Below are 17,443 nucleotides of genomic sequence, written 5' to 3' on the forward strand. Positions count from 1 at the left end.
TGCACAACAACTACATCGATAGCCATCACAACTTTTACAATCTCATAACACTGACTCAGCACAACTTCCTTGACCACAAGACTTTCTTAAAACTGCTCTACCAGATCACGACGCAGCATATTAGGCGGGATCACAAATACCAACCTAATGAGTATTATCCATACCATGACTCTTGAGGCCGAAACCTCACGCCATCACTTACAGATATCATACATACACATATAAGTATAACATATGACACGGAACACACACATAACGACTCGTAACAATCACGCCACACCATTACTCGTGAGGCCAGGACCTCACACAAAGTTTTACACACCTCATGGACCCATAATCGAATCTAACTAGCCAATCCTGACCACGTAAGTTACCACTTGACAATGAATACCTCTCATCCGGACTTAACTCAGGTGCCTTTCATAACATAGCCTCTCATACACACAATTATCACCCCTCCGGCAAATGTATCCATAACATCAGTACCCAACTTCGAGCGAACACCTCATATATCCACATCTTATACTCCCTCACAACCAAACATACTAATCATCTCCACAAAATCAACCTCATAAGAACAACTAACTTCCCTAAAGTAATATTATCCTCAACCACTAGTGACAATACTATGACACCAACATCCTCTATGCGACTACTCTCTCACTATCACTTCTTAATATAACAATCCGTTTTCTTTCCCTGGTTATCATCCCAAATGACGAACATCAAATCCATCAACAAAATCTACCTCAACATTATTCCCAATTGTATCCTTTATCACATCGTTACCTAACTCTCCATCAAGATCTCAGATCGTGCAAACACTCTACAAGCTTCTCATTCCATTACTACCTCGAAACTCACGGCTAACATGTCGTCCTACTCTCCTATATAACCATTAACTCACACCCTCTAGTGAGGCTATCGTACATTTCCATAATTTCCTACCTTCATGCTTCTCAACTCCGGTCAACGTTCTCTCAACTTACTTTCATCCCTCTTCCCACCCTTTTTACTCAATAATACCAATTAATAATTCACCTCCTTTCCCCTTCTACCTACTCTTTAGTAATTTGTTTATTTTTCCATAGCTCCACAACTCTAATTCCATTAATTCATATCAATATCTTATCATTCTTCTTATCATTTATCCCCTCTCATTTTGCTTCTCTCTCACCCTTGTCACCATCAAGTCTACACACTAATGGTTACTCCTCTATTAGTCGTATCCCCCTTTCGTATCTCCCTTTCGTATCTCTAGAAAACCAAAAATTTACCTCATACCGATAATTTCCCAAGGAATTACATACTATGCTCACCTCTCGATATTCCAAATTCCCAAACTCATTCATTTTTTTACAAATTCACATCGCGATATAGCTCCACCTAAGTCCACTTAATACCCTTCTTCTCAATCCCTCTATAACAACCTTTCATTACCTATATATTTTTAACCAACATAATCCTAACCATCTCCCTCTATAAATCCTTACACCTCTCAAGTTATCACTATTCACATCCCTCATCTCAATATTTCATTATCACATTTCTGTAAACCTACATCACCCTTGCTTATGTATACCTACTTTTATATTACTCAACACACAACTATATCACTCACCATATCTCACAAAACATGCTCTTTACCTCGATTAGCTCACCATTCTTCCCTTTCCTTTTTCCACTATCGCTCACAACCACATATAACTCATGTCCTTTATATCCAACACTTATCCCTCATAAGTCGGCATTCTCCCTATCATAGCATTTGGTAACTTACGTATCAAGACCGTCACATATATAAACGAACGCTTCAAGACCCAAAATATACATGTGTACATAGCCCACGACTCACAACAAATGTAAGAACATAGCCGCCGACTCATAACAAAAGTAAGAACATAGCCACCGATTAAAAATTAAGGTAAAAACATAGCCACCGGCTCAAAATGGCCGCCCACTGAGGTACTCGGTCGAGTACATAGCATACTAGGTCGAGTACAGGATACTCGGTCGAGTAACTATATTACTCGGCTTTTTTTTTAATTATCACAGAGGATTACTCGGTCGAGTATTGGGAATACTCGGCCGAGTAGTCCTTACTCGGTCGAGTATTACTTTACTCGGTCGAGTACCAACACAATTCTCAACATCGTCCAGTTTTCGTAAAACAGTCATATCTCACTCGTTACTTGGTCGTTTTGGGCGTGTGACCTACCGTTAGAATCGTAAGAAGACAAGCTATCACCTCAACTTGGAATTACAGCAATATCATTTCTAGAACTCAACTTATGAAAGTTTTAAGACAACCCTTCCATAATCGATCATCATACAAATCAAATTTCCTAAACCAAAACAATTTGAACATGCATAAGGCAACAACAACTCAATACTTCAAGAAACCAGTACGCAAGTGAACTCTTATCATACTCACATGAAAATTAAACACAACATTCATATATATATAGACGCATGACCTTAATCACATGTTACTACCAATAAACCAAACATTAACATCATCATGCTCATTTATACATGTTCTACTACCATTCATCATACTCAATATCGTATTAAATAGGTAACATACTCAACATACTTCATGCTCAAGATCTATCATATGCGAATTCAAAATCCACCTTTCATATACTACCATATTCCAACACCTTCACCATGTCATCCAACCACTTCACAAGGCTCACGTTACAAGTATTACACACACATGACTCAAACATACAACAGTTTCCCCCTAAGTGACCGCCTTGAGATCGTAAGGGCCTTAATGTGACTTTGGGACGTCTCCCAAGTCTTTGCGGTAGCTCCAAACAACTCTCCCCGAGTTCATTTTATTTAGACTCCCTAAGTTCATTGGGTTCATTAGTTTTAGGTGCCGGGATCGTCGGCTCTGATACCACTTTGTAACACCCCCTCATACCAAGGTACCTTACCAAGGACTACCCTAGCATGAGAAGCTGTTACCATCTCGGTTTCCCGAGGTTAGTATATCAAAGTTACCAATTCCAAACAACCTTTATTAAAGTATAAAGAGTTAGTGATTACATGTTTTCAAAACCAAACCAAATCATAACTGCAAAATAACTATTAATTACAAAGAAAGCAAGCTAAGTCTCTCGACGGTGGAAGCTAGACTCGAGTGATGACTCCCCATAACTGTCCCATAGCTAAGCATCTGTATTGCCTGTCACAGTCTGCTCACCATCCCCGAATGGATCACCGCAGGTTTTATAAAACAACAACAACGGGGTCAGTACCATTCAATCAAAGTAAGATAAACAAACATTGTAACCGGCTGATCATTCACACTCTCCGGTCTCCCGATCTCACATAGTAACCGACTACACACCGAAGTGTGTAGCCCTGCCAGATTACCCATCGCAACAGGTAATCCACGCCGCTAGTGGGTGACCGCAGCCGATCCCACCAAACCCAGCTCATCAACGAGCGACTGAAAATCCCTGTCCCTTAATGTGCACATCCCCTCCCGTGACGGGTTCCACGGAGGGCGAACTAGGGTGTGAAGCCACTCCCGCAAGTGACTCCACCACAATCACACACAGCATTACAGCTGTCACAACACCACAACCGTCACAACATAACCACACCAACACCGTCACCACAACACCCATCCTCCGATGATCAGCAGATAACAACAATTATATACAGTACAATCACAACATCTCAAATTAATTAAACAGAACTGAGTAGGGAAACCCTACCTTTTCGCAATCCGCTATGCTGCAATCAATCATACAAATGACTAACAAATACCACATCGTCACCAACAGTAGAATGAAGGATTGAATGCAAGAACTACGACGATTGCACACACACAATAGAGGATTAGGGAATGATTAGGGAGTGATTAGAGAGTGATTAGAGTAATCGTAAAATAATTAGGGTTGAAATGACGTTTAGAAACTGATTCTTAATATTAAATAACCCTAAACACTCCCGCATCAAACCGCTGAAATATTACTCGCCAGACCGGATACTCGGTCGAGTAAAGAGTATACTCGGCCGAGTATCCTCTACTCGGTCGAGTATTCATCATACTCGGCCGAGTATTTCTCGGCAGAACCAAAACAGAATACACAATTAGCACTACTCGGCCGAGTAGGCTCTACTCGGTCGAGTACTTAGCTTATAAAAATCCGTAGTATTACACCTACCTATTGTTTAAACATAAAATTACCATCTAAAACTAAATATATAAGATAAAATATATGCTGATAACCTGACCCAACATTGACCCGCTAATGACCCGACCTGACTTGCCACCCGTTGATGACCCGTGCCACCCGTTGATGACCCGACATGAACCGAACCAACCTGAACCAGTCGCTGACCCGGCATAACCCGAACCCGATACGACCCGACCTGCTTTAATCCGACCTATAAGGCTATAGCTAACACAAATGACCCGATTGTTACCTCTATGGTTGAGTGAGAAAAAAAAAAGTGCTTATATAAATTATATGTACATGAGATGGTGCAACCGTGCAAAGTGGTAGTATTGAGTCTCATGAAAAAAAGATGGGATATTCTGAACTAAGTATTACCCTCCCATATACCCGCGTTGCGTTTGTAGGTTTTGTCATTTCCATGGTGCTGTATAACAGCTTGTGAAAAGGCGGTAGAATTAGATAAATCCGATAACACCCAATTTTATTGTCACTAAAATCTTTAATGAATATACGATAAGTGTTGGAAAATAAGGACATACCTTTATGCGGAAGCGATCAGACCGTTGTGCTCGCTAATTGCCTACTAATGTATATCGTACCTCCGACGGCTACTAGAATGCCGGAATATATCCACACCCCAAATCTCAAGTCACATAGATGGTAGACTTAGAAAGTAGAGAATATGTTTTTGTGTATTAGCAAGTCTCTTTCATATTCTTTTTCTCATTATATTCTCTCCATATAGGGAGTTACATAGGAGGAGTCAATCACACATAATGACTCATTAAGTGTGATTTATGAGCATACTAATGGAGCCATTGAATGAGATTAAAGGTGGCCGTTATATTACTTAATTGTAGATACCTCATTTCTGCACATCCCGCAAACCACCCGGTGATGATTGGGCCGCATGTTTGGTACGCGGAACGATTTGTGACAGTTCTTAAGTTTATCGTCAAGTGATCGCTCAAACACTTGTGTCTACCTCTTAACTAGCATCTACGTGCCGATACGGTCGTTTTGGCAGTAATTAGAGTACATTTGGAGTCCGGGTAAAAAAACCGTCTTCATTTTCTAAAACCGAGTCAGAATGTTCCAGAATGTTCTGGATATTTCTATTCCATATTTTGCAATCTTTTAATCTTTGGTAAAGAATTTTCCGTAATATTCACACAAAATATTAAGGAAAACAAGATTAATCCGTTATTCCATAATCAAAACACGGAAATCTTTTTTCCGCAGGAGGAAACCACTTGGCGAAAGGACGCAGCAAGTGTTGCGCCTCTTCCAAGAGACGCAGTGCCTGCTGCGCCTATTCCCAAGTCCTTTTCTGCGTATTTTTTCGTATCTTTTCATATCTTTTTTAGATTCACTTTCAAAGTTTCTCCGAAAAACCCTATTTCCTCCGTGTTATTAGTATAAATAGAGACCTTCGGTCTCACATATTTCTCACGCGAGTGTCCGCCCTTCTCTTCTCCCTGCATTCTAGACCACGTTCTTACTTTTTGGCGTCTACGTGCTTGAAATTTCGACCACGTAAGCTCGGATCCTTCTGAGTACCAGCCTCGTTTTGCATGACCGACCAATTTGACCAACTCCACATCAATTAACTTAATCAATCTTGTTCGTTTTCCTCCTAGAGGGCACTTTCGTCTACATTCGAGTCGAGCATCACTAAACGTTAACTTAGTTCATCTCGTTTCGTCAAACATGTAAGTCTGAGGGTGTATAATCCTTCTTTTATTTATTGTTCTTTATTTATTGTAATCATAATATAAGGTTTATGTCGAAAGTATTCTTAAAACCGATTTATAAAACCATTGTTTTAAACCTTTTTTACGAATTATCAGAAGACAGACGTCGAGAAAGGACGTAGCAACTGCTGCGCCTCTTCGAAGGGACGCAGTACCTGCTGCGCCTCTTCGTGAGGCTGCCGCAGTTCCTGATTCCTTTCTTCTTCCTTCGTCTTTTGTCAATTCGTTTCTTTTATTTTCTTTCGTTTGTTCTTCGATTCTTTGATATAACGATTTAAGCATAATAATTCTAACATGTAATATATTATTCATCATAATTAGTATTGAATTCGTCATTAAATCCCGACTTAAATCCCTTATAAGCCAATATTTGCGGGTTTTTGTTATCAAGTCAATCCGGGTTTTATAGGTTCGATTCATTAATATTGAGTCTCTGGAATTCATCGTTGATATACTTGTATCTGTTGTTTATCGTCACCGTCATTAGTTCGTCATTAGCAACTTATTTAACCTAATTAATTCATTAATTAACCTTTTAATCTTGTAATTAATTCGTATTGTTTAATTCCATCCATGTTCATGCTTTGTCACCCCAATCATATGTAAATAATCTGTTAATCACTTTCATCCGAGTCAATTATTCATAATCAAGTATTAAAATCACCAACGAATATTAACAGTTTGCAATTCCGGCTTCACAGCCAGAACTGAACCAAGGAACGAACGCAGCAACTACTGCGCCTCTTCCAAGGGACGCAGCTCTGCTATGCCTGTTCCTGGTTGATTTCTGTCTCTGAACTCCCGTTTTGCTTTGACTTAGTTATTTAATTACGTATTTAATTAAGTATTAACCGTATTATCATCCCTAATCTGTTCGTTTATTTATTTATTTATTCTTTTCCCAAATTATCCGTTTTAAATGTATTTTCGACATAAATCATTAAATCCGATATAATTATTGTAATTTTCTTTATTGTATTTTTATTGTATTTCTTTTATCGTATTGCTTGTATGCTCTCACATGCAATTAACCTAAATTTCTACCTCGACATTAATTGTATGTTAAATTACGTGTTTACCAACTTAGTCTAATTCTCACATGTTAGGATCAAAACATTGTTTGTTGCATTGCATGCATATAAATCGACAATATATCAAGTATAGACAATTTCCCTAATCATTAGTAGAGGCCGCTATCGAGGCGGGCGGGATTAGGTGTTCGATCAAAAGAGCTTCCTAATACGTACCCTCACCCCTTACTCCAGATCTCTGTGAACATCCGTGTTCATTGCCATCCACGAGAGTCATTCTAGACATAGAATGCTAAGGGTAACGAATTCTTGGTGTTCATGTCACTACTTTGTGTCTTGACATGGCACGAGGTATTCGAACGGTTTCCAATTTTCCACAATAAATTGGTGGCGACTCCACAAATGGAAACGCTTGTTCCCAAGCGCCCCCGTGGGCCCGCGTCCATAGTTTGGCGACTTCACTAGGAATAATACACTTACGTGTAGCCAAAAGGGTGAAACTTGAATAAGGTTAGGGAATAGTTTGTACAAGACAATTGTCAGTTTTCATAACTCGGTCTTCCTAGATCGTTTCATTCGGCCTTCTTAGGCCCAACCCAACCCATTCGACCAATCGTCCCGTCTAAACGGTCCTAATTCTTATTTGGGCCTAAGGATGGATAACGATTGACGTCATCCATACCATGGTACTTACTCTTGTTTGTATCAAGGACTTTCACTATTTGAGGAAATGGACTAGGAATCGGCCTTACTCTTGTTTGGTACGAGCCTCTTCACAGACTTCGGGTTTGATTGTTCGGTATGGCAACCCACCCTTTAAACCAAAACCCTTTTAAACGCACGCAGCATCCCGTTATAATGCTTGTATAATGTTTGTACCATGTGTGATCACCATTTATAAACAAAACCATGACGATTTTTGTAAAAATCAAAATCCTTCTTTAAAATGTAAAAATTTCGAACCTTAGGCCTAATATTAGCGCAAAACCAGTCGAAACTCTGTCCAATTGTCGAGTCAAAATTCGGGCCTTAAAACCCATTTCAAAACCTGTGGACGCGGGCCCACGGGGGCGCTTGGGAAGGAAGAGAACAAGCGTTTGCATTTTGTGGAGTCGCCACCAATTTTTATGGGAAATTGGAACCGTTAGAATACCTCGTGCCATGTCAAGACTCAAAGTAGTGACATGAACACCAAGAACTCGTTACCCTTAGCATTCTATGTCTAGAATGACTCTCGTGGATGCCAATGAACATGGATGTTCACAGAGATCTGGAGTAAGGGGTGAGGGTACGTATTAGGAAGCTCTTTTGATCGAACACCTAATCCCGCCCGCCTCGATAGCGGCCACTACTAATGATTAGGGAAAATCGTCTATACTTGATATATTGTCGATTATATGCATGCAATGCAACATTCATAGAATTAATCCTAACATGTGAGAATTAACTAAGTCTCCCCCGAAACTTAAGGACCCCGGTAGCTATTCTATTCCTTGCACTATAGGCACATATACCATTGATAAGGCCCTTTGCGACCTAGGTGCTAGTGTGAGTGTCATGCCTTACTCTCTTTATGAAAAACTTAACATGGGTGCTTTAAAATGCACAAGTACAACATTGCAAATGGCGGACCGTTCTTTAAAGCGACCTTTAGGTGTCTTAGAAGATGTACCCGTCCAAGTTGGCAAGTTTTTCATACCCGTTGACTTCCTCATACTTGACATGGCCGAGGATTCACAAACCCCAATTATATTGGGTAGGCCATTTTTACGCACCGCGGGTGCGCTAATTGATGTGAAAAATGGGAAGTTGACGTTGGAAGTAGGTGATGACCGGGTTTCTTTTAGCAAAAACAACACCATTAGGAGCCCAATGTTACAAGAGTCTTGTTATTTACTTAGCACTGTGGACTCTTATTATGCCTCTACTACGCTTGAATCCTCACTAATGGATCCGTTAGAGGACGATATGGGTGTTGTTTGTTTTGTAGGTGACGATGCTAAGGGCACTAATGCTAAGAGTGTCAAAAAGAAGAAAGGGAAATTTTATTTGAAGAATTTCAAATGGTTGAGAAATGCAAAGATAGCTATGAAATGGAGCTTGGTTGGTGGCGAGCTCAATGACAAAACTTGAATCAAATAGCTTCTTACGTCGTGCGGGACGTTAAACCAGCGCTTCTTGGGAGGCAACCCAAGCTTTTTATTGCTTTTATTTATTTTTGTTTTTAATTTTCTGCAATTTATTGTTTTTCGTAGATTAGTAATAAAATGTTCGACTTGACGATGTTTCTTTTTGTGATTTTTAGGTGAAAATGAAGAAATGAGGTTTAGAAGTGAACATGGCACGCTTCCCCATGCAGGAACCCCGTTCGGGGACGTGGTTTTCGAAAAACAAGAAAAGAATTCACTTTCATAGACAAGCAAGTCAAACACGGGAAGAGGAGGTCAACCCCGATCGGGGTTGGGTGGCCCCGATCGGGGTCGTGGTTCTGTGACTTTCTGGCCTTTGCTTTATACGGGTAAAAAAAAAGAGATAGATTTCTTTCTATCATTCAAGCATATCCGACGATACTCATTTCCTCCTTTCTCTCTCGTTTCTTCACATTTTTCACCTCAATCACAAGGAAACATCATTCCCCCGAATTCATGCTAGCTTGGGGGAGATTAGCAAGTTGAGTAAGTTTTTCATTGCTTTGCATATTAGTTTAGATCTTGCAACCCATTTAACATAACCTCTAGTCCTTCCTGTTTTATGCTTTGAGCCATTATTATGGTTTGATTGGGTGATTTGGATAGTTGGCACATTGAGGACAATGTGATGTTTAGCTTGGGGGGAGATATTGCATTTGCATATAGCGTAGTTTGCATGTAGTGTAGAAATTTTGAAATTTTTTTGAGAGAAATTTTTGCTTTATGCTTGCTTGTAGCCTACTTTCCTCTTTGCTTATCCTTATAATGGCTTGTTGCTAATGATTTATTCTTTAATGATGGGATATTAGCTACATGGGGATGTCTTGACATAGTAGGTGGGAGATGAAGAATGAACCGAATAGGCTTGATCTTGACTTGTGGCAAGCTATAAAATGGTAAGGTAGATTGCCTCTTTTGACCGATGCATCCATATCCGGTCTCTCTTAGGTGAGTGTAGGTCTCCTTATGATGTGTGTTTCATCAAAACGCACAAGTATGGTTCTCTTGTCATCTCTTGGTAAGCATGCATTCACTTGTTATAGCATTTTGGAGCCATTCACAGGATATAATTGCCTTTTTGACCCATTTCATAAACATTTTCCCTAGCTACATTATAACTTGCCTACCCTTGTTGAGCTAGTAGCTTTATTTGGTTTTGTTTGGGTGCTCAATTGGGATTTATTTCAAAGGTTGGAAAATCATGTGAGCTTGGTCTTAATGCTCGAAAAAAAATGAAAGAGAAAGATGAAAAAAAGATGATGAAAAAAGCAAAAATGAGAATGAAAAAAAAAGAAAGAAAAAGAAGAGGAAAAAAAGCATGAACAAAAGAAAAAGTATGAATTGAAAAATAAAAAAAGAGAAGAAGAAAAGAAGTGAGAAATTCTCAAGCATTATCCACATATTTTGGAGAGTTTTCTTATGATTTGAATTGCAAAATTGGGTTAGAAATGGGATTGAGCACCTTTACAATTTGGTAGTTGCTAGCTTGACTTAGCTCCACATTACCATAATTCATTTGTTTCCCCTTCTTACCCATGTTTATTTGCCTTCTTCCTACCCATTTGGCTTCTTTATCATGCTTACATGTGATTACCTTTGCTTGCTAGTTTTGACATGTTTACCATATTAGATTGCGGGCACATTATTATAAGTCGAGGATAGTTGAGTGTTTATTCACAAAATTGTCCTTTCACGTAAAAAGAGTTTTGAGTGCCCCGTGAGAGTCCATAAGTCGAAAGATTATGCAAGAGCTCAAAGGTTCATTCAAAGTTTTTTATGCTACGCCGTCATGTAAATCTCAACCATGCTTTGCTTTATTCCTTGCCCATGTTGCTTCAGGTTTCTAAATCATTATGCTTAGCTTGTTTGGATATTGCAATTGATGGGAATTGGTTTCTTGCTTAGGGACAAGCAAGGGTTTAGCTTGGGGGAGTTTGATAAGTGCATATTTTATATACTTTCATCCCCTATATTAGCTTCATTTTATTTGTTATTTAGCACTTATCATAGTGTCATAAGCTAATATTTGTTGTTCTAGTGTATTTACTTGTCTTAACATGTTTTTGTAGGAATCTAAGCATTTAGAGGCTTTTTCCTATCATTTTATACACTAAGTTCACTAAGCTAAACAAGACCAAGTGTTGGACAAGCATGGAGCATTGGATTGGGTTTTGCATGGAGAAATTGATGGATTGTTATGTATAATGCAAATATTGACAACAACCAGAGTCAAGGCCCAATGATCAAATCCAAGTCAAGGTGGAAAGCATAAGATTCCAACATGCTTAGGATGCTTTTTGGGAGCTCTAAAGATCATAGATGAGGCATTTACCCGGGTGATTAAAGAGCATTAAAGTATGAACTTTGGATTCCTCACGCAATTAAGTGAGGAGTTAAGAGAAAATGCCCGGAAACACACGACCCCGATCGGGGCCGCATGCATCTAGGCTTTTACGTTTTGCTCTCCTCTCCTATAAATAGGAGAGGTATTCCGAGGCTTTGGGCATCCAATTTTTACGTCTCATTTTAGTTCTTCATAGCCTTAAGCATTATATTTCTCTCAATAGTTTTCATATTAGTTTACAAATTAGTTAATCTTGTAGTTCTTCAAACATTTGGTTCTAAGTTATTTCAAGCTTTTGGTTATACATTGTTCTTCCATACAAGTTCTCTACTTTTAAGGTATTTCTACTTATAGTTTATATCTCTACATTTCTATTTCAGTTTATACATAGTTTATAATTAAATAATTTGTTAGGTTACTTTAGTTTAATTCTTCCACATGTTAAATCAATTAGTTTATATAAATCATACAATTATGTTCACCATTTCTCTTAATTTAGTTTGCAATTTACATTTTAGTATGAGTAGCTAAATTTCCTAGTCTAATGGCTAGGGGAGCCATGCATAAATCAAGTGTATAACATGATAAAATAGATTAATAATAATATTATTGCTTCTTTCACATGCTTGTGCCACAATGTTTAATCTTTGTTTAGGGCCCTATTCATTTGATTAAGTTTGTTTATTAGTTCTATAAGTCGAGAGGCACGGAATTGAATTAGACTAAGCATGTATAGTAGGACGACCTAGTCATGGACGAGAGTTTCTCTAGGACCCGGTCTATGGTTGATGCTAATATCGTAAGATGGGTATCTTTAAGCCTAAGCAATTGACAATGTTATTAGTACCAAGTTTATCATGTTTATATGTTTACCTTTGCATGCGTGATCCGAACCCCTTAGACTCCCTTTTATTATATAATTTACATCTTAATTCTTATTAATCATCAAACAACCAAACCAAACCAAATCGTAATCGACCTTGATAAAAATCTACCCATAGCAATTCACGAAGTAATTCCCGTTTCCTTGTGTTCGACCCCTATTGCTACATTAACTTGTTGTTTAGGGAATTTATCTTTGCATAGGTACGCGACAAGCCTATCAGTAGTTACTAGCTTGGCCTTAACTCCTCTATTCCAAATTCATTTTAGCCTCTTCTTACCCATTACCTCACATATCCATATTTACCTCTGCATGTGTCATGGTCATTTGTTTGGTTGGAATGCATATGTACGGTTGTAGAGATCATTTTCATATTAGATTGCAGGCATGTTCTTATAGGTCGCAGTTAGGTGAGTGTCATTACAATATTACTTCTTTCTATCTTTACATATATTCACCTGTATTTATTGTGTGATTAGAGCGACCCGTGAGAGTCCATAACGATAGGTCTCTATAGTTGACGGTTCAGTAGTTTTTAACGACTACATAACTCGTTTGCATGATTCATATTACTAATTGATTGTTGATTTTTAGCATTAAACTGGTTTAGGCTTTAAAGTTGCATTTCGCTCTGAGATTGAACTCGTTCCATTAGGTCCTAGGATCGAGTCTAGTTCTTGCTTGGGGACAAGCAAGGGTTTGGTTTGGGGAAGTTTGATGCGTGTCCTAAATATGTAGTATTACACCTTATTTTACACGCATTTCAGAGCTCATTTGTGTAGTTTATGCTACTATTTTCCCATTTCCGTATACTTTCGTGTTTTTGTGTAATATTGCAAAAATGTGAAGAATCAGCGAAAATCGAGCCGAATCCGTCCCCGAGTACTTAGCATTGCATTTGACATGGAGTAAAGACTCGGGAAGCGAACTTGGTGTGCGTATCGAGGCCCGAAAGACGAATTTACGAAGCTTTTGGAGCCAAGTACCAGCTACTCCAGTCGATCGACTGACCTACATGGTCGATCGACCAGAGCACGATGATCAGAAGCTACTGTACAGCACGTATCAGTCGATCGACCGGTGGTCGATCGACCAAACCGTGAATCTGACGGGAACTAATAGAACGAGAAGTTAGAAGCCCAATGTAATTAGGTTTTATGAATAAAGGTTACGTAGGATTATCTATAACGTAACTTTGGTTTTCAGAATAATCATCAAGTCTTTTATCATCAAATTAATTAGGGTTCTTTAGTTTAATTTTCCGTCAATAAGTTTCCTTTTGCATTTGGTTTTGATCCTTTCTCTGAAATTCCTCTTTACGGTATTCTCTGTTCCAATATTCAATTTTATTGCTTCCATCCGTAGTTTAGAATTGCTAGTTAGAATTCCCAAAGCCAAATTATTGTTTTATGTTAATCATTTATTTAGTTAAGTTAATCATGAATTCGATTGCTTATTTTGTTAATCTTATTGTTGTTTTTGTCATAATCATGAGTAGCTAAACCCCATGTGCTAAGATGTAGGGGAATTGTATTGTAGGCGGCGTAAAATTAGTAGACCTGAAATCGCGCCATGGTCGATCGACTGGCCTACTTGGTCGATCGACCGGCCACGTGAGATTAGCTCCGTTTTAATTAATTTAATTGCTATATTTGACGAATCGAGTGCACGCGACTAGTTAAATGCTTAGGAATTGACCGACCCGATAAGATCGAAAGATAGGGGAGGGAAATAGACTACCTAATTAAGACGACTAAATTAATAAGATCGAGAGATAAGTTAATTTAGGCTTTTTAGTCACTTTTCAGGACGAAAGTTAGCATTAGTGATATTAGGAACCTGTGGCTAGATCGAAAGATGCTGCCTGTTAAGAATGGACCGAGAGAACTTCTTATTTTCCCGTCTCACGTGATTATTTTAGACTTACTTAGGATACTGCCGCCGAAACTACAGTGAACCGACCATCTTAGTACCCTTTTAATATTTGATTTCATACATTTTCATTCATTGCTCATTTATTTTCTTAGTTTACTTTTCAATTTCATTGCCATTAGTTATAGACCAATTCAAATCAAACCCCCTCACAACTGTTACCTTGGACTGAAATTAGACGACTAATAATTGCATTGCCTCCCTGTGGTTCGACCCTGACTGCCACTAGCTATAGTAGTAGTTTGGACTATAAATTTATCTTTGGTACTCTACGACGGTATCACACATCTTGGTCTTCACCATTTTGGACTATTTCCTTGACTAGGGAGTGTTCAATGAGATACTCCTCTTCATCATAATCGGCCCATACCCCATTGATTGTAGCTAGTTCCCTCATTCTCATGATCTCGTCCTCTAATTGTGTGATTTGGTCGACTAGTTTATCAACCACGACGACTATTTCTTGCATAGTAGCATTTTGAGAAAAGATTAGTGGCGCATGTTCTTTAGGTGTTGCATTGAGGTTATGTAAAGTTGTCACCACATTTTCCAATTCCCAAACTTGCCTATCCACACTCCTTGCCCATGTGATGAAGTCGGCGATGGTAGGGGAAATGATAGAGTAGAACCCTTCATTCTCGATTGCGTGGATTTCATCTTCGACTGGAGAAATGAGGTGTGAACAATCTAAGGTAGATTCTTCACTTGTGATCACTAGAATTCCAAGAGGATTCTGAGTGTTGTTGGGTTTGCCTCCCGGCGGTATTGGTAGTCGACCATCCTCAATCATGTCTTGAAGCACATTTTTCAATTTGTAGCATTTTTCTGTGTCATGTCCCTTACCCCTATGATATTCACAGTATGAGTTCTCATCCCAGAACTTGGATTTCATTTCTGGTTCGGGAGTAGGTCCTATGGGTTGGAGTTTTCCTTGCTTCATCGACCTTTTTAGAGCATTGGAGTAAGTGTCCCCAAGATTTGTGAATTTCCTTGGTGAGGTACTCTTCTTGGATGGCTCGAGAAGGTTAACTTGATCGGTCTTGCTAGTGGAGCCGTAAGAACGACTTGTTGAGCCTTGATATCCTCGTCCTACTATTTTGGACAAGAGCCCTTTACGGATGTCATCTTCAATCCTCGTTCCTAGTACGGTTAAGTCCTTGAAAGTTTTGATGTTTTGGTATCTCAAATGGTTGGCATAGACGGGCTTTAGGTTGTCCACGAATTTCTCCACAAGGGTAGCCTCATCCGGGCGTTCAACTAGTTGGGTACTAGTCTTCCTCCACCTACTTAGGAAGTCGGTGAAACCTTCTTTGTCATTTTGGGTAAGAACCTCTAGAGTACGCATGTTAACTTGGATCTCAGCATTATCCGCATATTGCTTAGCAAACTCAATCGCGGCGTCTTCCCAAGTAGTGATCTTCTTGTGTTCTAGAGAGTAGAACCATTGCTTTGGGATGGTGTCAAGAGATGAAGGAAAGATCCTTAAGAACATCTCGGGTTTAATGCCTTTGATAAACATTTAATCTTTGAAAGCACGGATATGGTTCAAAGGGTTTTCATGCCACTTGAATTTAGGGATATCCGTCATGTTGAAGTTGATTGGTAATTAGGAACTTACGGCCTCATACTTGCGATTATTCTCCTTATAAATGTCATCCCCTTTAAGATACATCAATTGCTCCTCTAAGTATTGGAGTCTTTTCTCAGCTGTAGTCATTCCCATGGGAGGGTTTTCATCCCTAAAGTCATTCACGAAGTTATCAACGATTTCACTTTCTCGAGGAGGCAACCTCGCTTCTACGGCATAGACCCGGCCCTCGATGGTGTCAAAGTGATCATACACTTGATCTTGGGTAACTTGGATTTGAGCTAGCGCAGTTAGGATTCGATCATTACCATCTTGGAGTTGATTGAAGTTCAAGTCGCTTGTTTCAGGCATCTTGGAAACTGGATAAGAGATCGACGACGAATCAAAACACGATCGACCATTCTACCACACTTACTAAGAAAGAAATGTTTTGACTCGTGAAGTGGGTGTGTGCCACTTGTATTGAGTGAGTTTTGAAGAAATGACAAAGTTCGAAAATGTGTGTCCTAGTCAACTATAGTGTAGTTGCAGGAGTGGACTCAAAGTGAGGTTTTGAAATGGGCTTGGGCCCGAATTTTGACTCGACAAATGGACAGAGTTTCGACTCGGTTTTGCGCTAATCATGGGCCTTTTTCGAAATTTACACTTTAAAATGGATTTTTATTTTACAAAAATCGTCATGGTTTCGTTTAGAAATGGTGATCATGTAAGGTACAAACATTTATACAAGCATTATAACGGGATGCTGAGTGCATTTAAAAGGGTTTTGGTTTAAAGGGCGGGTTGCCATACCGAACAATCAAACCCGAAGTCTATGGAGAGGCTCGTACCAAACAAGAGTAAGGCCGATTCCTAGTCCATTTCCTCAAGTAGTGAAGGTCCTTGATACAAACAAGAGTAAGCATCATGGTATGGATGACGTCAATCGATATCCATCCTTAGGCCCAAATAAGAATTAGGACCGTCTAGACGGGACGATTGGTCGAATGGGTTGGGTTGGGCCTAGGAAGGCCGAATAAAACGGTCTAGGAAGACCGAGTTATGAAAACCGACAATTGTCTTGTATAAACTATTCCCTAACCATGTTCAAGTTTCACCCTTGGCTACACGTAAATGTATTATCCCCAGCGGAGTCGCCAAACTATGGACGCGGGCCCACGGGGGCGCTTGGGAAGGAAGAGAACAAGCGTTTGCATTTTGTGGAGTCGCCACCAATTTTTATGGGAAATTGGAACCGTTCGAATACCTCGTGCCATGTCAAGACTCAAAGTAGTGACATGAACACCAAGAACTCGTTACCCTTAGCATTCTATGTCTAGAATGACTCTCGTGGATGCCAATGAACACGGATGTTCACAGAGATCTGGAGTAAGGGGTGAGGGGTGAGGGTACGTATTAGGAAGCTCTTTTGATCGAACACCTAATCCCGCCCGTCTCGATAGCGGCCTCTACTAATGATTAGGGAAGTTATTCATACTTGATATATCGTCGATTATATGCATGCAATGCAACATCCAAGT

The sequence above is a fragment of the Silene latifolia genome, chromosome 6 (genome assembly GCF_048544455.1).
Source record: "Silene latifolia isolate original U9 population chromosome 6, ASM4854445v1, whole genome shotgun sequence".
Taxonomy (NCBI): Eukaryota; Viridiplantae; Streptophyta; class Magnoliopsida; order Caryophyllales; family Caryophyllaceae; genus Silene; species Silene latifolia.